This window comes from Antechinus flavipes, chromosome 3 (assembly GCF_016432865.1).
Source record: "Antechinus flavipes isolate AdamAnt ecotype Samford, QLD, Australia chromosome 3, AdamAnt_v2, whole genome shotgun sequence".
NCBI classification, from domain to species: Eukaryota; Metazoa; Chordata; class Mammalia; order Dasyuromorphia; family Dasyuridae; genus Antechinus; species Antechinus flavipes.
Window position 1 is genome coordinate 247107745 of NC_067400.1, and position 24563 is coordinate 247132307.

At 34.6% G+C, this 24563-nt stretch overlaps 1 pseudogene; it reads right to left on the bottom strand.

Annotated features, from left to right (window-relative positions):
• Positions 1 to 2506: 2506 nt before the first annotated feature.
• LOC127557151 (ADP/ATP translocase 3-like) lies at positions 2507 to 3208 on the bottom strand (annotated as a pseudogene).
• Positions 3209 to 24563: the final 21355 nt, after the last annotated feature.

The following is a 24563-nucleotide window of genomic DNA, read 5'->3' on the forward strand; positions in this document are numbered from 1 at the left end:
CTTATATTCTAATACGAGAAAAGAATACATAAAGGGAGTTGTGTAATGTTCTCTGTTTGGTTTTCTTGGGTTCTCTGGGAGCAGCTTTTGTTTCAGTTCAATAATCACCACAAGAGTAGCCAGGTGTTAAAGTCCAAATCTTTTATTATCTCCTTCCTGGGTTGGCAGCTTTCTGGAGAGCCTTTCAGACTGGCCTTGGTCTCAGTGGAGAAATGCAGGATGAAAGCCTGCCATCAGGAGGAGCCTGACTGAAGGTGGAAATGAATTTCTCTCTCCTTCCCTCTGAGAGCTTAAGCTCCTGCTCCCAGTTCTCTTGTCTTCTCTGCCTCTAAATCTGGCTGAGTTTGTCCTCGCTTTTATGCTCTCTTATCATAGGTGTGAATCTTGTAAAACTATATTAAGTACTAAGTATCTGTACTGAACTAGAGAACTATTAAGCACCATGCTAAACTAGATAACCATTGTCTTTATCAATTCCACTGACTTAACACCTTGTAAGAATCCTTGTTTCAAATTCAGAGTTCTGGACCATAACAAAGTTGAAAAATAGGGAGAGGCATGGCAAAGAAACTGAAGGAAGTGACAATAATATGAATAAGATAATGTAAAATGTTCCCCTAGGGAGAGGGCAGAAAGATTGAGTGTAAGTTGCTAGTTCAGGGAAGATGGCTTCGTAGATAATCTATTCTTAAAAAGCAGACTTAATTGGTTTCCTGAATCATATCAGAATCCTAGTTTGCATTCATACCATGATGAGACATCAGTGTAAAACAGTGTAGAGGAAACTTTACTGAGAGTAAACAAAGGTTTAATGAGGTTGCAACTTGCTCACAGGTGATAGAGCTGGGAAACGTGAAATAACACTTGAACTAATTTCTTTTCAAACTTTCTTTCAAATTTTCCCTCTTTTTATTATGAACAAATATTAACATTTCAAAGTAAAAATTACATAAAACTCTGAACTTTCACTAATCTACTGACATATTCTAAATGTATATTAAATTTGCCATGGCAGAAACAAAATCCCCCTCTTTCAGAAGGGGTTTAATGTCTCTTCTGAACTTTCTTCTCTCTTCTTTGAATTTCTAATTTTTTTCTAGTGCCATTTCCATTACACTATACAGCTTGTAAAATGATTTCACTCCTCTAAGAGAGTAGTTCCTTTGGACTTGCTATTATAATCACATTAAATAATCTATTATTTTTCTTTTATTCAATTATTTCAGTTCCCTGCTAATCATGTTTATTCTATGCATTTTAAGAAATGGTACCAAAATAATAACAAATTAAGAAATGGTACCAGAAAGTAATAACAAAATATAAGTCACCATCATCTTATCATATTGTTTTTACTGTTCTACTCCAAGTAGAGTTTGTTCCTCTTTTTGCTTCCAATATTACAAATCAAGTCCATTTTTTAATCACAAATTTCATCTCATATTAGACTATATGTTCCTGATAATACTCTAAAAATATATGCTACTTTACACAATTATCTGCCCTTACTCCTTTGATCATATAGATAAAATATGTTTTTTGAACATATAGATAAATTGAAGTGACATATAGTCTCCTTCATAAGAATAATCCTTGATGCTTTAACCAGGTATAATTATTGATAGCCTCCCATTTCCTTACTCATGCATACATTTCTCTCTATCTAGAGCTGGTTGTTAAACATTTGTCAAAATACTGCTTCAAGTACACCTATAGTTAAGAGGCAAAACAAACTGAAAAGATGTCAGAAAGGAAAGAGGCTTTGAGAGTGATGTAACTGAAAATCCAGGGAAGAGAGAGTATTCACAAGGTAGGGTAGTTGAGTGTCAAATGCAACAAAAAGATAGAGAAGAATGAAGAGTGAGTAAACACTACCAGATTTAGCTATTAAGAAATCATCAGTTGCTTTAGAAAGAGCATTTTCAATTGAGTGATAAGGATAGAAGCCAGATGGCAAAGGGGTGAAGAATGAATCAAAAAGAAAGTAGAGGCAGCAAGAGTAAATAGATTTTTCATGGAATTTGAATGAGAAAGGGAGTAGAAATATGGGATCATGGCTTGAGGGGATAATGGGATCTACTGAAGGTGTTATTGTTTTATAGAAGAATATCCAACATATATCAGAATTGCCAAATATTCAGCTGCATAAAATAGTATATGTAGTACTTTAATACAAAGAAAAGTTATGATTTTTAATAAATACTTAAAAACAAATTTGTAATCTTACAAAATAACATTTGACTTAGATGTATAAGTTTTTTCTGCCTCCTTGGACACAGTAACTATTTTCCCAAAACGAACAGAATCTACATACTGAATCATTAATTCTACTGCATGAATAATATATTATAATAAATGAAGACTTAAATAAAGCCTTAGAGCTTTTCCTGGCTTCTCTATAAAGAAAGATCTAGCCTGGAAAACAAACAATATAGATTTTTTTGAACATCAATGATCCAAAATACAATTACAAAGTATTCCATGTAGTTTATTTTCATTGTTTCCATTTTTAGCTTATTTTCTTGAATTCATCATATATTCCAAGCATGAAAACTCTTCCCATACTTCTAAGAATATTGGACTAGGTACCCTCAAAGAAAGTTTTGCCACACTTGTCTTTAGCCATCTTCCTCCAGCAGCAAACTGTTACATGTACATAATAACAATCAATTCCTTATACCCAGATGGTATCACCATTCACTGTTTTTCTGTATCAAAGGAATAGGAAACACCTGCTATAAGAATCATTGATTGTGTAATCATCCAGCTTGTCATTATATATTGCTCTCAGGATGTGGGAGCATACCTTTTGCTGCAGCATATATTCCAAAGCTCTACAAATAATAATATCCTGCACTGAGACATTAAAACCTTGATATACACCATAAATTCCATCAGATTTGGGGATTTTCACTAGACAATCTGGAAGACCTTTGAATTATCTCTCAGTGCCAGATTTCTCAACCTTAGTAGCCATTCTAGTTCTGTTAAAATCCAAAGAGTAGACAAAACTGAGAGAGGTCCCAGCTGTACCACCAGAGTCAAAGGCATTAGCAAAATACATTCCAGACTGTGTGCTTCTCCACTCCTTCCCAAACACCTGTTTTCACTTATCCTTTAAGGCAAACTTAAAGGCCGGGGTGAGGAAATATGTAATGACATTTGCCAAGTTTACCACACACAAGGAAATCACCCTTTGCTCCTCTGGAATTCAGACTATCAGCAACTATTTGATTACTTTCATGCTGCACCTTCAGGGGCCACTTCCATCTTGGAGATAGCAATTATGATACCACTGGTCACCAAATCTTGGCAAAGGAAACAACTTTGATGATGAACCTTTGTTTCATCATAGTTACAGAAGGGGGATAGATGGTAGAGTTGGAATCAGAGAGTCAATGTGAGAGAACCCAAAGTCAGGTAATGAGTTGCTATCTGTACAGCCTCTTGTTGCACTTTGGACCAAAAGTTGTATAATGTGGACTTAATATGAAATATTCCACGGTCCCTACTGATTTAAAAATATTGTTTCTCTCCATTGCCATATGATAGTCATGAGCTGCATTCCACCTAACTTCAATTCTACCTGTAAAGTCATACTGACTTCCTTCTGTTAAATTCTCTAGATCACTTTGTTTATTAACACATGTAGCAAGGACTTTCCTCCATATATGGCAGAGCAATGGCAATGTATACTTTGAAGGGAGGCAGAATAGACGTCTTTTGAATCCCTTCTTTCAAGCCTTCTCCAAGGGAGACTAATTCCACCCAGTAGGAGTTTGGGGGCCAGAAGATTGGACAATTTCTTCTCTTCAGAGAGAGTATGTACTGGGCTAGAATTATACTTTTCTGCTCCCCTAGATATTATTTGTCTAAGGAATATCCTATTGGACAATTTCTTCTCTTCAGAGAGAGTATGTACTGGGCTAGAATTATACTTTTCTGCTCCCCTAGATATTATTTGTCTAAGGAATATCCTTTTAAGATTTAGTTTAACTTCTGAGTGCTGTTTCATTGATTAAGAGGACCAGGAAGATCCTAAATTTTATATTCATGGCTTGATTCCCTTCTTACCAAATACCAGTTCTATCATGAACATGCATAGCAGTTATTGAAGAAACAATTAATCCTAGTGATAGGAAAACAAAAATCGGGAATAGTATATATAGGAGAATACAGAACAGACAATACAGAGTGAAGGAGCTCTCTTACTGGGAAGAAGATCACTTAGCTCAACCCAGAGAGAGAGTTAGATCTTAGTCAAGAGAAAGTTTCCTTAAGGTTCTAATGTAGCACACTGGGGATAGATGCATGATAAAAACTATCAGCATCTCTCATGTTGGCTTCTTACTAAAGTCTTTTCTTTTATTAATCTCTTCCATCTCTTTCTAGGAACCAGAAACACTCAAAACAACTGTAAAACCTTGATGAGACTCACATGACTTCAGAAAACTAATGAGCTCTTTTCTCTCCTGCTTTTGTCAACTTTGACTTACTCCTCATATAGGAGAGGGGTATTGATCTCCAACAATAATAAAAGACTATCAAACCAATGGACTTTGGGATTCAGATTACATAAATATTCTGTATATTGATATCTAGGGTCATTGTTATGGTTTAACCTCTTGTTCCTATTAGTGTCTCCTTTGAATTTCTGGAAACCTCTATCCTATTCTTATTTCTATGTCATACATACAGTGCTCTAGGGCATCTGGTTTGACAACTATGTCTAGATAATTTTGTCCCTTCACCTTCATTATCATTTTTAAGTTTTCATTTGATTCGTAGATTCAATCATCTAGTCAAGCATCAATTGGATTCACAACTTTTCAGACAAATTTTTTCCCTATCTTTCATTAGTTGCATTCCATATGAAATTACAGCAATTTGGCCCCTGAGATAAGCTTCACAAAGTATACCCAGATCAATAAATCAAAAATGTGCCCTCAATTTTTAAAGACAAAATTCAGTTGATGAACAAGCATAAAGAAAGGATCTGATGAATAAGACCATAGGATATCTAAGATCTTTTACTATAGGTGTTATTACATGGGAGGGACTAGAGTAAGAAGGAGTTTCTCTGGGGTGCAGTTACTGAGGTACAAGTGGGATTAGGGTGGGGAAGAAATACTACCTGATTGCTTCCTTTTCAATTATGTGTTCTTTTTAACTAGGTACTAGCTAATTTTTTTGTGATTATTTTTGTGATGATATAGTGTAATGCCTAAGAATTATGACAAGTTCCGGAAGTACAGTCATTTCACAGATTCTATATTCCAATGGTGGAAAGATAAAAGGGAATTGGCATGGAGTATGGACAGTATAGTATATATAAGACAAAATGGTTTAGAAATGGCCAGTAAGTAGCATTGGTGCAACATTGCTAGAGCTGTTAAATGGCACAATCATTTTGGAAAGTAATTTGGAATTATGCAAATAAAGTGACTAAATTTTCATACCCTTTGAATCAGAAACGCTGTAAAAAAAATCCCTCAACACTTGGAAATATTTATAGCATCACTTTATATGTAGCTAAGAATTGGATACAATGTAGATGTCCATTCGTTGGAGAGTGGTTAAGCATGCATGTTAACAGAATACTACTGTGCTATAAGAAATTGTGTGTGATGAATACAGAGAGGCATAGAAAGAGCTATATAATCTGATGTAAAGTGAAGTAAACAGAGCCCATAAAATAACATATTCAATAACTAGTTCAATGTAAATGATAATGAACAATGCACCAAAAAAATCAAAAATAATTATATAGATCAAGTGGAACTCAAATGAACAAATATGAGAAGATATCCCAACCTATCCTTTTGTGCTGGTGGGAGGTCCACAGATATTATACTTTGCACATATTTTTGGACTTTTTTCTCTCTCTAAAAAAATACTATTATGTGGGATGGCTCTTGGGGAGGGAGAAAAGAAAAGAATTTATGGGAATCTATGGTAATGGAAGGCACAGAAAACATTTATAAAATTTTAAAAAGGAGAAGAAATAGTCAAAAGATGTGTCCTACTTCCAGGCAAGATAAGGTTTTTAAAAAGTGACATATTTGAGTCTAGAATCCCTGGAATAACACCAAAGAGTCTAACTGAAATTATTGTGGAAAAGGGATGAAGAGGCTGGCTAGAATTCATGTGGTGTGGTATAGAAATGTCATTGGAAAAGATAGGGAGATATAATTTAAATGCTGTCAGTATATTCTAAATTTCAGGAATGCAAGGCAAAACCCCAGTCAAGGCACCTTAGTTTTGGTGCATCATTCTTGCTATTTTAAGCCAAATCAATCAGAAAGCCAAATCAATTTCTCCAATATTATCTTAGCCAGCTATTCACTTTCCATAATTCCCTCTCTCTTCTGAAGGTCCTATCTATAATCAGATGATAAAGTAAGTTACTGACCCTTCTGATACATTTTTCTTATGGAGGCAGTTGGTGGCACAGTGCTAGACTTGGAATTCAAATCCAGTTTCAAACATTTAATAGCTTGTTGACTTTGGGCAAATCACTGGATTCTGTTTGCCTCAGTTTCCTCAACTGTCAAGTGGAGATAATAGCAAATACCTTGCAGGGTTGTTAGAAGGATCAAGTGAGATATATTTGTAAAGTGTTTAGTATACTTTATGGCAGAAGTTGGTAAATATAAATGCTTATTCCCTTCCCTACTCCTGCGTCTGCTACTACAATAAATACATTTGTTGGCAACTCTGTTTCCTGTTTAGTCCACAAAATGATCACATCTGTTATGTTATTCCAGGGGTAGATCTGTAACTACTGTAGTATGAGATGACTGAAGTTTTTGTCAAGGTTGCCAAATTTAGAAGATACTTGAACTCCTGTGAAACAAGAAAGCTCAATACCACACCTTTCTCAAAATCCCACTCTTTTTTTCCCCTCTTAGGAACAGTGTCTTCCTCACTTCAGCTCCTAAAGCTGGCTTGACTGCAAAAAATGTATAGAAACAACTCCATCAATAGGTCCTTTCCCTCCTCCTATATGTCACAGCCTTCCAGCTCTCAATCTCTTAGCACAAATTTGAATTCCTTGCATTTCTGTAGTTTTTTGGTTTTTTTGTATTATCTTTTCAAAGTGTTTTCAGGCCAATTATCTCACTTTGTTTTCGCAACAAACCTTTGCAATGTATAACACTATATGCTATAAAAATATATCGACAGGGAGCAGTAGTTGTGTAGTGGATGGTGTAATGGATAGAGCTCCAGCCTGAAGTCAGGAGTCAAATCTGGCCTCAGACACTTAATACCTGTGTGACCCTGGGCAAGTCACTTAATCCCAATTGCCTCAGCAAAAAAAAAAAAAAGTCATCATTTTCTTGCTTTACATTTAGATTATTCCTCTCAATATTCTAGAGGTAGGTCCTCAGAGCTGCAACAGGAGACTTGGCAATGTTTCCAGCTAGGGCCCTACTTCACAGAAATCTGCTCAAATGGGCAGAAAGCTTCAGGTTTGACTTTAGAGAACACAAAATTTAATAGTTTGAGAAACAGATTCAATTCTCATGCCCCTAGGGTTGAATGTATTGCTCTGTTAAAATAATTTATTTATCTGACGAATTCTGAGATGTAATCTTTTATATGCATTGTGTAAAAATTTATGCCAAAGGAAAAGCAAATCAATATCTTGAGTTATGGGTCATGTACTATTTCTGTGTACCATAAGAAATGAAGGAATATACCCCAGCTGAATGAAGTGACACTGTGGAAGTATCTCTTTGCCAGGATTCTTAGAGTGGTAGGAGATGCTTCTGCCTCAGGTAATCTACCTCAGTAATTCCATTCCATTGTGTCAATTATTTATATTGTGCTATGTACCAGAAAACTTTGCTACTCTGTATGGCATTGAATCCTTGAGCTCTTCTCCGCAGTGCTCCTTGAAATGAGTAGTCACTTATTTGTAAAAGTGGTGCCTGGCCAAACCTTTCCATCTGCCTCCCACCTCAGTTTCATTGTTCATCAAGGTAAGGGAAGCTTACCTGAGTACTAAGGAACAGCTCCCCCAACACCTCCACTCCTGCAATTTCCATTCCTCTGTGACAGACTGGCAACTATGAACAAGCATGAAATAGCATCAGTGGGTAAGTGTCTATTACCAGAAAGGTTATGCCATGCCAATAGGAGAAACTTATTGGGAACTTAGATCTTGGGGTTCCTTTTTCTTACCACCCACCATTCCCCTAGTTGTATAACTACTGTAAGTGAAAATTTGGGACTAATTTGGCTCAAATCATCCAGTGATGACTTTAGAAGCATAATATTCATGGATTTTGAATGCTTAGAGTTTAGAATACTATTACTTAGGGGTTCAAACTCAATTAGTTTAAATTGTTTTGTGTTTTTTTAACTAACTTTTGTTGTTGATATTGTAAAGTCAGCTTTTCAGAAAAGTCAAGCTTTCCAAGTGATGAGCAGATCAATGTACAGAGTCAAGCAATGGAGCTCCTTTCAGGGTACTAGGGTCCACATCCTAGTAATGACAGTGAAAAACTATTCCTGGGCAAATCACTGAGCCATTTTCTTCACCCATACAATGGGGATAATAATTATCTATCTTATGAGACAATTATAAAGAAAACACTTTGTAAACCATTTAAAATCATAAAAAGGTAAGATTATTATTGTGAATAAACTTAAGGTGCCTTTAGTAAACTATTCTTCTCAGAGCTTATGCCGGAGGAGAATATTCTTTTTGTTAATTTTTATTTATTTATTTTAATAATAAGAGGATACTCTAAAAAGACAATGAAAGTGACCATAACCATAAAGAGCCATAGTACATATAAGATGTTGCTGTTGCTACCGCAATCTTTTTTATTCACTTTATTTATTTATTTATTGGTGAATGCATTTTGGGAGGAGATCAATTTACCCTGGGTCTGCAGAAGGAATTTCTCTTTGAGCGTAATTCTCTAATCTGTAATATCTGCTCTTTTTGTCTCTGAAAGCCCAGCCCAAGACCCTTCCCCTTTCTTCATAAAGTCATTCTTCTTTTCCTATTCCAGATTTTCCTTAGTAATTATCATTACTATGATTATTCCTATGACATATGTCTTTTAGTTGAGTTAGGTTGACAATATGAAGTAAAAATTGATCAATCATAGAGTTAAACAGAGCATTTAGATTAATTTCCATCTTCCTCTGGAATTCCATAGAATTTAGAATTTGAAAAACAGGAAAGTTTTATAGTTTCTTAGGCTGTTATTATAGAGATTCCTCCATATAGCCCCATGAACAAACACTGCCTCCCCAACTTCCAGTAGTTACCATGTACCCTTGACTTTCAGTGGGATCCCTTATTTCCCCCTGCTGTCACACAACATCTCTTAGAAAGTTTCACTAGAACACCAAAGTTCTTACAGTTAAGAATAGAATGACTGAGAGGGGCTCCTGTTCACACATTCAATCTGAGTTTTGTTTAAAGAGATATCTTCAAAGCTAAAATTGAGCCCCACCTCCCTAAGTAAGCTAACTAGAAGATAAAGGTAAGCAAATATTGATGAAAGGGAAAGCAGTCTCTTGGACCCTTTTTAGGAAATGCAGAGGTCTTTTGTGTCCTGGTGGTTCACTTTTCTAGCCCCTGCCATTTTTACTTGAGAGGAAATATCTTGTATACTTCAATATTAAATGGAAGCAGAATGATAGATTTAGAGTCAGAGGTACTAGGCTTAAATTTTGATTGTGTAATTTATGTGTGATTTTGAGAGTCATTCAATTTCTCTGAGCTTCCATTTTCACATATGTGAAATAAATTTAAATTTTTGTTAAATGAGAGGCAGCATGGGAATAACCTGGATTTGGAGTTAGAAGACGTGGTTTCTAATCTAAGAATGCTACTTACTATTTACATGACCTTGGACAAGTGACTTAATTTTCTTAAAACTTAGTTCCCCCTCATTTTAATTTTTTAAAAAATATTTAGTATTTTATTTTTTCCCAATTACATGTAAAATCAATATTTAACATTTGTTTTTAAAATTTTGAGTTCCAAATGCTTTTCATTCCTCCCTCCCTTCCCATGCCCCTCATCAAGAAGGCAAGCAATTCAATGCAGATTATACATGAGTAGTCATTCAAACTGTATTTCCATAGTAGTCATATTACAAAAGAAAACACACGCAAAAAAAAAAAAAGGATGCTTCAATCTTATTCAGATACCATCAGTTCTTTCTCTGGGGATGGATACTATTTTTTATCCTAAGTTTCATCCTAAGATCATTGTATTGCTGAAAATAGGTACATCATTCATACCTAATTATCTTACAGTATTGCTGTTACTTTGTATGAAGTTCATTTCACTTTGCTGATGCAAAATATATATCTTCCCAGGGTTTTCTGAAAGCATCCTATTCTTCATTTCTTATAGCATAATAGTGTTCCATCACAATCACATAGAACAATTTGTTCACCCATTCTCTAGGTGACATGCATCCCCTTAATTTCCAATTCTTTGCCACCAGAAAAGAGCTGCTATAAATACTTTTACATATTCAGGTCCTTTTCCTTTTTTTTTTTTCCGCTTTTTGTTTACAGACTTAGTAGTGATATTTATCCATCAAAGGATATGCATGGTTTTATAGACTTTGGGGCATAGTTCCAAATTGCTCTAAAGAATGTTTGAATCAGTTCATGACTCTACTATCAAGAGATCAAATTAATTCTCCTTTCTCCCCCTTCAATTTTATCATTTGCCTTTTCTGTCCTATTTGTCAATCTAACAAATATGAGGCAATACCTTAGAATTGTTTTAACTTGCTTTCCTCCAATCAATAGTGAGTTAGAATATTTTTTCATGAGACTGTGGTTCTGATTACTTCATCTGAAAATTACTCATATCTTTTGATCATTTATCAATTGGGGAATGGTTCTTATTTTTATAAATTTGACTCATTTATATATTTGAGAAATGAAGTCTTTATCAGAGAAATTTGCTTCAGATATTTTTGCAATTTTGATTGCTAAATATATTTCCTTCCTTTCTGTTCCCCTCCCATGATTTAGTCTATTCACTCTCTCCTTTTACCTTCTCCAGTATTTTGCTCCTTCTTCCCCTCCACTGTAAAAGATTTATCTTGCCTTTTTTATGTGAAATAATTTGTCCCATCCTATTTCTCCATTTCCCTTTCTCCCAGTGCATTTTTCATTCTTGCCCCTTAATTTTATTTTTAAAGGTATCATGCCTTCATATTTAACTCATGCCTGTGCTTTTTATCTATAAACACTCCATCTAAGTGGATTTCTTTGACAAAGAGACCTGAGTTTCAATTGATAAATGATGGACAAAAGCAGCTACACCCAAAGAAAGAACACTGGGAAACGAATGTGAACTATCTGCATTTTTGTTTTTCTTCCCGGGTTATTTCTACCTTCTGAATCCAATTCTCCCTATGCAACAAGAGAACTGTTCGGTTCTGCAAACATATATTGTATCTAGGATATACTGCAATATATCCAACATATAAAGGACTGCTTGCCATCTAGGAGAGGGGGTAGAGGGAGGGAGGGAAAAAAAAAATCGGAACAGAAACGAGTGTCAATATAAAGTAATTATTAAATAAAAATTTAAAAAAATAAAATAAACACTCCATCTAACTGTTCTAATGAAAAAGCTTTTTATGAATTACTGTAATGGGCTAAAGCTCAAGTTGATGCACTGAGGTCCCAAGCACGTGAGGCTCAATAGTAATTGGACCATTCTCTATTAATATATACGCTTGGCGAAAGAATGGCCCTGGCCCACTCTTTGTGCAAGTCCTGATGTATTGTATAGGAAATGATGATTTTGGTAGGTGGAGGCTGAGGGGCAGGAAGAGAGGCATGGAAGGACTGCTGGCCGGGTTCTGTTGCAGCTGCTCACATTGCTAATCCCCCTTCACCTCAAAAAGAATAAAGATTGAAGATTTTCCCTTAACCTGAATTCCTGACTCTGGTTGGTCATCACAAATTACAACTGTCATTTTCCCATATAGAAATTTAAACTGTTTAACCTTATTAAGTTCCCTTTCTGGTTTATCTTTTTATGTTTCTTTTGAGTCTTGTATTTAAAAATCAAATTGTCTATTCAGCTCTGGTCTTTTCATCAAGAATGTTGATCTTGTCTGTTTCAATGAAATGTCCATTTTCTTCTTGAAAGATATACTAAGTTTTTCTAGGTAGGTGATTCTTGTTTGTAGTCCTAGTGTCTTTGACTGCTGGAATATATTATTCCAATTCCTCTGATCTTTTCATATAGAATCTGGTAACTTTTGTGCAATGCTGCTTTTAATTCCATGGCACTTGAATTGTTTCTTTCAGGCTCCTTGCAATATTTTCTTTTTGACCTGGGAACTCTGGAATTTGGTTATAATGTTCCCGGGAGTTTTCATTTTGGGATCTCTTTCAATAGGTGATAGGTGGATTCTTTCAGTTTCTATTTTACCTTCTGGTTCTAAACTATCAGGGCAGTTTTCTTTGACAACTTTTTTTGAAAAATTATGTCTAGGTGCTTTTTTTTTTAATTGTGACTTTTAGGAAGTCAAAAAATTTTAAATTATCTCTCTTGGATTTCTTTTTCCAGGTCAGTTGTTTTTCCAATAAGATATTTCACATTGTCTTCTATTTTTTCATTCTTTTATTTTTGTTTTCTTATTTCTCAATTTCTCATAAAGTTATTAACTTCCATTTGCTCAATTCCAATTTTTAAGAAATTGTTTTCTTCAGTGAGCTTTTGTATTTTTTTATTTGGCCAATTCTGCTTTTCATAGCATTTTTTTCCTAATTGGTTTTTTTGTACCCCCTTTACCATTTGGTTTAGTGTGTTTTTTAAAGTGTTATTTTTTTCAGTTTTTTTGTGTGTCATCTTTACCAACTTGTTTACTCTTTCTTCATGAATTTCTTGTATCATTCTCACTTCTCTTCCCATTTTTTTCTTCTCTCTCTCTCTTACTTGATTTTCAAAATCTTTTTTAAACACTTCCATGGTATAAGACCAATTTATATTTTTCTTGGAAACTCTGGATGTTGGAACTTTGACTTTGTATTAGTCTTTTGTGTGTTTTGATCTTCTTTGTCACCATAGCAACTTTCTATGGTTAGAATTTCTTCTGTTGTTTCCTTATTTTTCTAGTATTGACTTTTAACTTTTTATTAAAATGGAGTTTTAATTCTTGCGTGAAGGATTCATTGTCCCAAGCTTTAGGGGTTTTGTGCAATAATTTTCATAGCTGCTTCTAGGAACCTGTAAGCTTTTAATTCTTTTTAGGTGGTGTGATTTGAGGAGAGGTGTGTTTTCTACTCTTCTGGCCTGTGCTCTGGTCAGCACTGTTTTCTGTCCTGGAACTATTTGTTTTCTGGGTTGTTGGTTTTTTTTTTGGGGGGTGGGGGGGCGGAGTTGGTTTGTTGGTTGGTTGGTTGTGGGTTTTTTTCCCATTGTGGCCACAAGCTCTGATGTGTTCTAGTTCCTCTTCACCTTGGGATTGCCACCTAGAACTTTGATCCATATTTGTGGATGGACAAAGCAGCAGAGTCCTGTCTCAGTGTTAGTAAAGATATTCTTCTGATTTCTTATTCAATTTCATTACCATCTGTGGACTAAAAGCTCTGGAAGCCACTACTACTGATTCAGTGGCTCCCAAGTCCTGTTTCTGGTATGTTAGTGCCAGGTGTGTGCTGGTATGGTCTGCATTGGACTGTGTTCCACTCTCACTCAGGTACGATGACTAGAAAATTGTTTTACCCCATCCTTTTTTGGATTTTGCAACTTTAGGAATTATTTTATGGCATTATTTAAATGTGTTTGGAGGGGTTTAGCCAGAACTTGGGGAGTTGCTACTTTTTCTCTATCATCTTGGCTCCACTTCCCCCTCATTTTTAAAAAGTGAGGATTTGCCTGAGTTTTCCAGCTCTAAATTTATTATCTTATAATCACTGAGCTAATTCTCAAACCTAAATGTGTGGTCCTATTTATGAATTTTTTTATTTGAAGGTATCTCTAAATCTCAGTATATTGAATGTCATTGATATTTTATGTCAGTCACTGATTTTTTTGGGTTTTTTAGTGATAGTCTTGCCTTCCTAACTAAAGTATAAATTCTTAAGGGAACATCCTGTCTTATCCCTCTGCATAATTCTATTCAGGGAGAAGGCTTTCAATAAATACAGATTGTTTAACCAAAAATGAGATATAAGTACCTTTATTATTTTTAAATTGTATAACTTCAATCTTCCCTAAAACTAGAAAAACTCAGGTAAGTGTCCTGATTTTTTTTTTGCTTTGCTGATCAGCACAGCATCAGATTTAAACCATCATGCTTGGATGATAAGTTGGTAAGAGTTAGGAAGTTTAGGGGCAGCTAGGTGAAGCAGTGGCTAGAGTACCAGCTCTGAAGTCAGAAAGACCTAAGTTCAAATCTGGTCTCAGACACTTAACACTTCCTAGCTGTGTGACCTTGGGGAAGTCACTTAACCCCAGTTGCCTCAGCAAGAAAAAAAAAAAAAGAAGTTAGTAAGTTTACTACTTCAAAGCACCAGAAAATAACCAGCTTTATTTGACAATGTGACCTAGAGATTGAGGATATTGACTATGTCTTCTGGTATGGGGATAGGGGAGAAGGAAACAAAAACAAAGCAATTTATGGCATCACCAATTATGGCCCACAAGCTGATTTATAGTGGCAGTTGCTCTCCAGTGGACATAAGTAATAAAGTCTTATTGTTTTCTCTTTAACCAACTAACTGTATTTGAATACCGTTAGTTGTGGATAGAATTGCATTCATATTTTACAATCTAATGAATTATCTAGCTTGAAAATAAAAGTTAAAATGATCTTTTAAAATATAGCATCTAAATAGTGAAAGAGATATATCTTTTGCAAAAATATTCCCCAAAACACTACAAGGAAAAAAAACACCTAAATTTAAACAAAAACAGCGGGAAGTAAAGGCTTTCCACATGTTAAGGCAGATGCTTGACTTGGGGGGGTAGGAGCTTCAAGATAATGGGATAAATAGAGAGAAACAGTTAGCTCTGATTGACCTAGAGTGTATAGTTAGTTGTGATTAACAGCAAGAGTTGGAAGCTAGCTAAATGATAATTGTTCAAGTAACAATTCAAGGCCACCCTTCCTATAATCCTCCTCCAGCAAATAGTCAGTGTTCTTTTTTCATGCCATAGGAGCTTTTACTCTTAGTTCACGTCCTAAATGGCAGTATCCTCATAGCTTCCTGAAAACAATGGCTCCTCCTCCTCCTCTTTCTCTTCCTCCTCTTCCTCCTCCTTCTCTTCCTCTTCCTCCTCCTCCTCCTCTTCCTCCTCCTCCAGCTTCTCCTCCTCCTCCTCCTCCAGCTTCTCCTTCTCCTCCTCCTCTTCCTCTTTCTCTGTCCCTCTACAACTTCCTGTCAAGTTGTGTAATCCTTCCACAATATCATTATATTGGCAAGGAAGCTGAACACAGTCTCTTTCTGGCCTTGAGAGTGAATGAATAAAGCTTATATTTGCACACTTACATGTGCATACACTCTGCTAAGTGTGAAAATAAGACAATTCTTGTTCTCAAAAAGCTGACATTTTAATGGCAGAAACACATATGGAAGGTTTCAACTTCAAGCCAAATGGAAAGGTGCCATAGTCCTTACATTTTGGTGGCAAAACAATTCATATGTCTTGGTTAGTGTCATTTTCACTGATAAAATTACATCAGTTTCTGATATGGATTAGTGAATGAATGTGCATAATAAAGGAGGCAAACTCCTGGAGAACACAGAGTAGAATAAGATCAAAGGTGAATGTAAATGGATTTGCTTTGACAAGAACTGTTCCTGTGAGATAGAGGCAAAGGAGACAGTGGAAGAAGACATCTGAGTTATGTGAGATCAAGAAGAGACAATAGGAAATCAAAGGAAATGGCTTCATTTTTTTCAGTAAATTGTAAAGCAAGGACTTCAGCTAAGAAGGAGGGAGAGCAGTTCCATGGAAGGCTTCAGGAGAGATAAGAAGGCTGGGAAAAGCCATGGTGATGAAGTGTACAGTAAACTAATTGGGGAAATATAAAAAGGTTTCCCTGTTCCAGTGAGGCTCAGTTAAAATTGGATAGAACAAATTTCCAATGAATCCAGTCTATAGGGTTGCTTGATTTTTTAAATTCTATTTAATAGCAAGGGAATAACAGTGAAGGCAGCAGATAATAGAAATGAAGCTAGAGCAGCTAGATGGCTCAGTGGGTAGAGCACCAAGCCCTGCAGTCAGTAGGACTTGAGTTCAAATTGTAGACACTTAACAGCTTCTCTATGCTGAATCAACACAAGGATATTCATTGTGATCCACCAATCAGGCATTAGAATTCTAGAGTTCCTCTTGGCTAAATGGTACTTAGATAAAAAAGTGATGTCACTGAACCCACTAAGACTTTGAAGGTCTCAATACTTTTTTTAAAAAATAGAACTGAATACAAAATAGATGAATCAGTGGAACAGACATAAATAAACAGCCTACAAAAGCAAATTAACATAGTAGTCTCATTTTTTATAAATCTAAGACTTCAACTACTAAAGTAAGAATTCACAGTTAACAAAAAATGTTGGGAAGAGGCAGCTAGGTAGTGCAGTGGATAGAGTACCAGCCCTAAAGTCAGGAGGACCTGAGTTCCAATCTGATCTCAGCCACTTGATACTTTTTAGCTGTGTGATCCTGGGCAAGTCACTTAACCCTAATTGCCTCAGCATAAATAAATAAATAAATAAATAAATAAATAGAGATTTTAAAGTGTGTTTGAAATAAGTATAATTAAAAATAGAAGGGACATAAATAACTGAGGGAGAAATCTTGGTAGCAAATTTCTCTGGTAGGAGTCCCTCAAGATAAAAAGGGAACTAATTCAAATTTATAAGAATGAGAATGACAATTGGTCCAATTATATGAATGAAGTTTTTCTAGGGAAGAATCCTAGCCATCAATAACCATTTGAAAAATTCTCAGAATTATTAATAAATGCAAATTAAAGCAACTTTGTGGTTCTGTCTCACACCCATTAAATTGACAAAGTTGACTAAAAATAGAAAAATATAAATGTTGAAAGTGAATCATTTTGAAAAGAAATTTGGAAATAAGCGCCAAAATTATTAAACTGTATATTTTTTGCTAGAGATTCTACTACTTGGTCCCAAACAATGATTAAAGAAAAAGGGAAAGAACCATATATATAACAAAAAGTTATAGCTGCTCTTTTTATGGTGGTGAACTGGAAATTAAAGGGTAACCACTGGCCAGGGAATGGCTGAACAAATTATATTATATGAATGTAATGGAATACTACTATGCTATTAAAAATGATGAAAGGGATGATTTCAGAAAAACTTGGGAAGACATATGAATTGATGCAAAGTGAAATGAGGAAAATAAGAAAAGTTTGTACAAAAGATAAACAATAAAATAAGATTATTTTAAAGGCAAGTTTTCCTCTGTGTTTTTAAAAAGGGCTTTCTTTTTCTTTTTTTCCTCAGGTAGGGATGAGATGAAATAGGATGGAGAGATTTGTGTTAGAAAAAAAAATCAATTTAAATTTAAAAATAAAACATACATAAACATCCAGACAACGTATGATTGCAGAAAGTACCTTACAAAAACAGGCAGCACCCAGATTGTAGAACACTTGAACTCATTAGGATTATTATTTCCACACCTGTGCTCAGGGAAAGAAACACAAAAATGAAGAAGCAGTCAGGATCTTAAGGCCCAATTTCAGACCTTTCTAGATAAACACATATCTTCCTTGCCCTTGTGGGAAGAACAATGAAGCTAAGTGTACCTTCCTAGCTCAGGTGCCAGGTCTCTTTAGCATAGAATAGCCTCACCATCCTTCTATTAACAGAGAATCTCTGGGATTCCAGGAGATCTCTGGGATAAAGTGATCTAGAACACACATAATCTGCAAGAAGAGGCCAGGATGCAGACCCATCTCCATATATCCTTCTCTGGAATAAGCTCTACAACAGTTATAAAGAATAATGAATGGATTTTTTAGTCTTTTTTTCATTTTTTCAGGGGTTTATTTATGGTAGGTAAAACTCTATAGAGCACTATCAGCCTTTCTGGAATTACAACATGCCATCCTTTTCCAAGAGTTATACACGGCAGTAATGTGATAAGGGTGTGGTACTTGGCTGGTTATCAGCCATTTTTCCCTGTCACCACATTGAGGAAGAGGGAGGGCATCAGGCTTGTTTCTTCCCTATGAGAGGGACTTTTCTTTGAAATGGAATCTTGTAATGGAATCTTAGTTTTAGCCCATGTATTAACCCTTTTCCCATCAACAATTGTAAAAATAAATCAATAATTTCCCTTTTCAGCTTCTCATCCATAACCAGTGGATTGTTGGAAAACATATCACAGCTTCAAATCTGTGTATCTATCTGTCTGTCTGTCTATCTTTCTGTTTCTCTTTGTGTGTCTCTATGTACATTTGTCTCTGTCTCTGTTTCTCTCTTTATCTCTGTCTCTCTGCCTTTCCTTTCCTTTCCTTTTCTTTTTTCTTTCCTTTCCCTTGTGAATGAAGATACTTCCAAACACTTCCACCCAACTGCATTCACTACCCCCCACTCATAATTCTTGAGACAAATTTAATATTTAAACAAAGAAATGTGAACCTACTTATAAGAAATTTTCCCTACCTACTTTTATAAATCTTTCCTCCTCCACACTTACTGGAAAAGGCATTGGTTCCTCCCCTCTCCAAAGGGGAGTTTGAGAGAGCCTACAGAGAGAAGGGAAATGAGAGATCACTGCCAGTGAGTCTGCACACCAGGGGTAAGGTTTTAGTAACCTAACATCTGACCCAACACACAGTATACATTGTAAATGCCCACAAAGCCCTGGTTTTAGAATCTGATGCAGATGAATGATTTCATGGTAATGTTTCTCATCTGTATACGCCACACACTCTCCTGTCTCTGTCTCCACGTGACTTCTCCGCTTCTCCTCTTCTAATACTTTGTGCTCTCCCAGCTTTCCCTTCCCTACAGTTTATTAATTAGACTGTGTTGCTGTTGTATTGCTGTTGTTGAATTGTTTCAACTGTACCTGATTCTTTGGGACTCCATCTGGAGTTTTCTTGGCAAAGATACTACAGAAGTTGGCTATTTTCTTCTCTAATCCATTGTGTAGATGAGGAACTGAGGAAAACAGGGTTAAGTGACTTGTGTAGGTTACTCAGTGTCTTAGACTAGATTTCAATTCATGAAGCCCAAAGCTCTTTTCACTGTACCACCTAACTGCATTTATTAAGCACCTACTATGTGTGAGGTAATGAATACCTTCAAATACTAAGAAATATGCCAAATGGGAAAGATGAGTTTAGATATAACTTCTTGGTCAGTTTGCTAAAACCCAAATTGGATTTATCTTGTACAGGAAAATACTGAAGTTCATTACCGCCAATGGACTTTACTGAAGTAACTTCACATATTAAGAGATTTCAGAGAATATAGACCTTTAAACTTGTGGATTCCTAGTCTGACAGCTGAATCACTATAAGATCAAAGGTTCAGAAAAAAACATATTCTATTTTTTTGTAATTAAGAAATTATATGTTTTCATGTTCTATGTAATAATGACACCCACATTTATATAACACTCTACAGATTACAAGTACTTTCCTTAGGTTATCTGGTTATTCCTGCCACTTCCAGAAGTTTGTCAATAAAAATGGAAATTATTTACTTTGAGAACGCTATCTCTATCACTGTTAAGCCTCGTGTACTTTCTGAAATGAATTGACTGTCTGCAGGTCTTGGACCTTCCTCCTTTTTCCCATACCTCACTCCATTTCCATTTCTATCATCCTGATCTATATCAGCAGACAGGAATGGATGATAAATTCCTTTGATGGAATTTTGTCTACAATGTGCTAGGGGAAAAAAAGGAAAAGGTCATTTTGGATAAAACACAACTTTAAAATGGAATTTTAAAATCAAGTCAGAAAATCTTTGATTGTTAGAACTAAAATGGGCCTTACAGTTTGCTTTATCCAGAATCTACATAAATGTACAACAACAAAAACAATTTCCCAATAAGTATGATACCTTTACCTGAGAAACCATCTATAAAAATTTTCTCCAATTTTCTGCTTTCCTTCTTATTTTGGCTACATTCATTTATTTGTATTTGTACAAAACCTTTTAAATTTAATGTAATCTATTATACATTTTATACTTCATACTGTTCTTTATATTTTTTATTCATAAATTGTTTGCTTATTCTAAGTCTTATAGGTAATATGGTCTGTGTTCTTCAGATTTCCTTGTTTTCTTCTCTTTTAGCTAGATCATGTATTCATTTTGATCTTATCTTGGTAAATGGTATAAGATATTAGTCTATGCCCAATTTCTGCTAGGCTACTTTCCAGTTTTCCCAACACTTAATAAAATAGTGAGAGGAAGAGATAAAGAATGAAATTATAGCTGTCAAAGATAAATTTAGGAGAAATATTGATGATTTATAATAGAAGCTTGAAAATAGTTATAGTTCAGTAAGTGAATAAATACTAATAAATCCACACAATTTTAATCTTCTTGAGGGAAAATACTTTTGCCTTTCTTTGCATCCCTCTGATTGCCTGGCTAATAATTGGCCTTGATAGATGTTTACTGACTTATTGATCAGTGGATACTATAGAAAAAAAAGGAAAGGAAGCTGGAACCAAACAAAGCAATGAGTGATATAACAATAAATATTAGGACAAGACAAAAAAAAAATAATTGAATAATAGGAGACATCTTGATTAAACTTGACCTTAATACTCGGTGAGACAATGTTCTCTTAGAAAATATGAATAATTAATAATTATAATAACATTATATATGTCACATTGCATATTACATATAATTATATTGTGTATGATCTATAAAACACAATAGCTAATATTATATTAATATGATACATTGTGTTAATATTATAATCAATACATTACATTATAATTATAACATTTTTCTAGCATGGAGAAGTTTATGAATGACATTCATATATACGCTGAGCTAGAGGACAAATAATAAAAATATGATAGTAAAAATAGGATCACAGGATAATGGATTTAGAGCTAAAGGGACCTTAAATATTATCCTGCTCAACTCCCTCATTTCCAAATGGGGAAACTGAGATTCAGAAAGGTTAAGTGACTTATCTGAGGTCAAAGAGGTTACTACCTCTAATGAAAGAATCTAAATTTGAATACAATTCCTAGTGAACTGGATGTAGTTTGAAGAAGAAAGAGAGGGGTTATGTACAAATCATACCTCCCCAGCACTGACTGTTAAAAGTAGATCAAGTTCCAGTTATTTGGTCTGGGCTCATAAGAAAGGGGTTGTTCAAGTGAAGAGCTATAGAATAATCTATTATGCTAAAACAAAATTTTAAAAAGAAAATAACTTAGGAGTGTCAATTATGATTTCAGACAAGATAATAGTCAAAATAGAGTGCCAAGATAACTGACATCAAATAATGTTTAAATTATGGTGAGTAATACAACAATATGTTGATTTATATTTATAGATAACCTACCATCTAAGAAAGTAATTAAAGAGAAAACCAACTGAAAAAGCACCTAGATATGAAGATAATAATTTTAGATGATTTCAATGTTCCTGTGACAAACTTAGATAAATCTAATAGAATTAAAAATAAGAAAGAAATTATGGATCTAAATAGAATATAGGAAAAGGTAGAGATGATAGGCAATTACTGAATCACAATCTCACAGAATATACACATTTTTGAGAATCACAAAAAACTTTTATAAGAAACTACCATATTCTGGGATATAAATAACTCACAAGCACACAGAAAGAAACAAAAATTTTAAATGAATCTTTTTTCATAATGATCTTAAAACATAACAAAAAATTAAACTAAAGTAATTGGAGAATGAATAATTTAAATTATCCTATATAATAAACCATTGGTAAAAACAACAAATAATCATATCAAAATAGGACCAATAGTTACAACATATTATAAATAGGACTGGTAAGAGAATTATGTCTTTAAATAAATAGGAAGTGTTAGCCAACGTTCCATTAGAAATTTCATGGAGGTTAACTTTCACAATTTAGAGTCTCAATAGTTTGGAGTAAATATAGCTAATTAAAAAACAACTTTACTCTCATGACAGAATTTAAATAGCACTTGAAGGGTATAATTTTGAGAGATGTATATTTATAACTTTTAGGGGAAGCAACAACTGTGTGCTAAATAAATATCTTAAATTGTTTTGAACTGAGTTGAAATTCATTAGAACCAGCATAAAGTAGCAAAGGGATGGACAGCTAACCTAAGAGCAAGCTAGACCTCGGTCTGAGTCTTGCCCTTGATATATATTAGACACTGTAATTCTAGCAAGTCAATTAACTTTTTGGTTTCCCTGGAAATTCTCCAATGGAGCAAATGTTTATCCCACTGGGAATCTCCTATTATAAATGAAATCACTATCCAACCAAAAAATCATTGTGGTGTATTAGAACAGGAATTTAACATATCCATTTTTATCAAATTGAATTCCAATCCAGGGGTATGCTTGGATACCTCTTTATTAATTAATGAAATTACTTGTCTCTAGACAATAAAGCACCTAGATGGTAGAGTGAATACGGCACAGGATTTGAAATCAGGAAGATCCCAGTTTAAATCTTGCTTCAGACATTTATGCTAGGCAAGTCATTTAGCCTCTTTTGTCCCTTGGTTTTCTTACCTATAAAATGGGGATAACTTATCTCCCAGAGTTGCTATCAGAATAAAATAAATCTTTTTTAAAAAATAATTATAACTTTTTATTGACAGAATCCATGCCTGGGTAATTTTTTACATTATTCCTTGCACTCACTTCTGTTCCGACTTTTCCCCTCCCTCCCTCCACCCCCTTCCCCAAATGGCAAACAGTCCCATACATATTAAATATGTCACAGCATATCCTAGATACAATATATATGTGCAGAACTGAACAGTTCTCTTGTTGCACAGGAAGAATTGGATTCAGAAGATAAAAATAACCCAGGAAGAAAAAAAAAATGCGAACAGTTTACATTTATTTCCCAGTGTTTTTTCTTTGGGTGTAGCTACTTCTGTCCATCATTGATCAATTGAAACTGAGTTAGATCTTCTCTTTGTCAAAGAAATCCACTTCCATCAGAATACATTCTCATACAGTATCGTTGTTGAAGTATATAATGATCTCCTGGTTCTGCTCATTTCACTCAGCATCAGTTCATGAAAGTCTCTCCAAGCTTCTCTGTATTCATCCTGCTGGTCATTTCTAACAGAATAATAATAGAATAAAATAAATCTTTAAATGTTATATAAATACTAGCTACTATTATTATTATCATCCATAAATCAGATGGATTCTTTTCAGGGCTAAAGTCCTGAAAACTGACTCTTATTTAAAAGTCATTGCCTACCAATAATATCTTAGAGCAAATTGAATGTAAACTGGTAGAACTAAGACAATACTTCCCAGAGTTATGCATCAAACTTCCCATTGCTTATGTTAATCATGATGTGACTTCTCTTTGTTGAAAAAAACAGGTAGAGTTTTCAAGGTCCTGAAATGAGAATAACATTTCCATATGTCTGAAAAAAAATGTTTTTGACTAATAGATAACTGTACCTTTTTTTTGTTCTTCAACCAGCTAAATAATTTGAGAAGGTTATATTTTAAGTCTATGACAGCCTCCATTTTTTGTGCTTTTGGAAGCCTTTTCTGGATTGGTGGCTCCAGAAAGCCTTATCAAATACTTCCTTACCTCCCACTTCTCCCAAAGAGGTGGATTCCTCTATTTGCTGATTCTTGATACAAGTGGCTAAAAACTAAGATTGCCATTTTCTTTTGGGGAAGGTCAACTTGACAGGATCACATTAAAAAAAAAAAAGCTTAGGGTTACAGTTAACTCAGAAATTCCCTAAAAACAATTGCTCATATCATTATATATGAAACATTTAACCTCCAAGCATTAATTCAATAGTAAAGCATATACAATTTGTTAACAATATAATCAATAATAACACAAAAATATAAATAATCATTCAAAATATTATAGCTTTAAGAAAGAAAGATCTCGCCTAGAATTACTTCTCAGCATCACAAATGACTTTTAGAAACACTACTCTGTTATTCAGTTTATGCAAGATATCAAATAATGCTCTTTCTTAAGAATTCTTATCATCATCACAAAAAAGGTTAAAAGAGTTCCATCCAGAAAGAAGTCCTTTCTACCTCCTTTTCTCTGTTTTCTGCTTTTTTCAAGCTATCACTATCAGTAATCTATCCAAAAGGACAATTTTTTGATATTTCCACAAAATCATATTTGATTTATGAGCCTAGGATAGCAGCAATTATATCCTCTCATGCAGGGGTCCTCAAACTACATCCCACGGGCCAGATGCAGCAGCTGAGGACGATTATCCCCCTCACCCAGAGCTATGAAGTTTCTTTATTTAAAGGCCCACAAAACAAAGTTTTTGTTTTTTCTATAGTCCGGCCCTCCAATGGTCGAGGGACAGTGAACTGGCCCCCTATTTAAAAAAT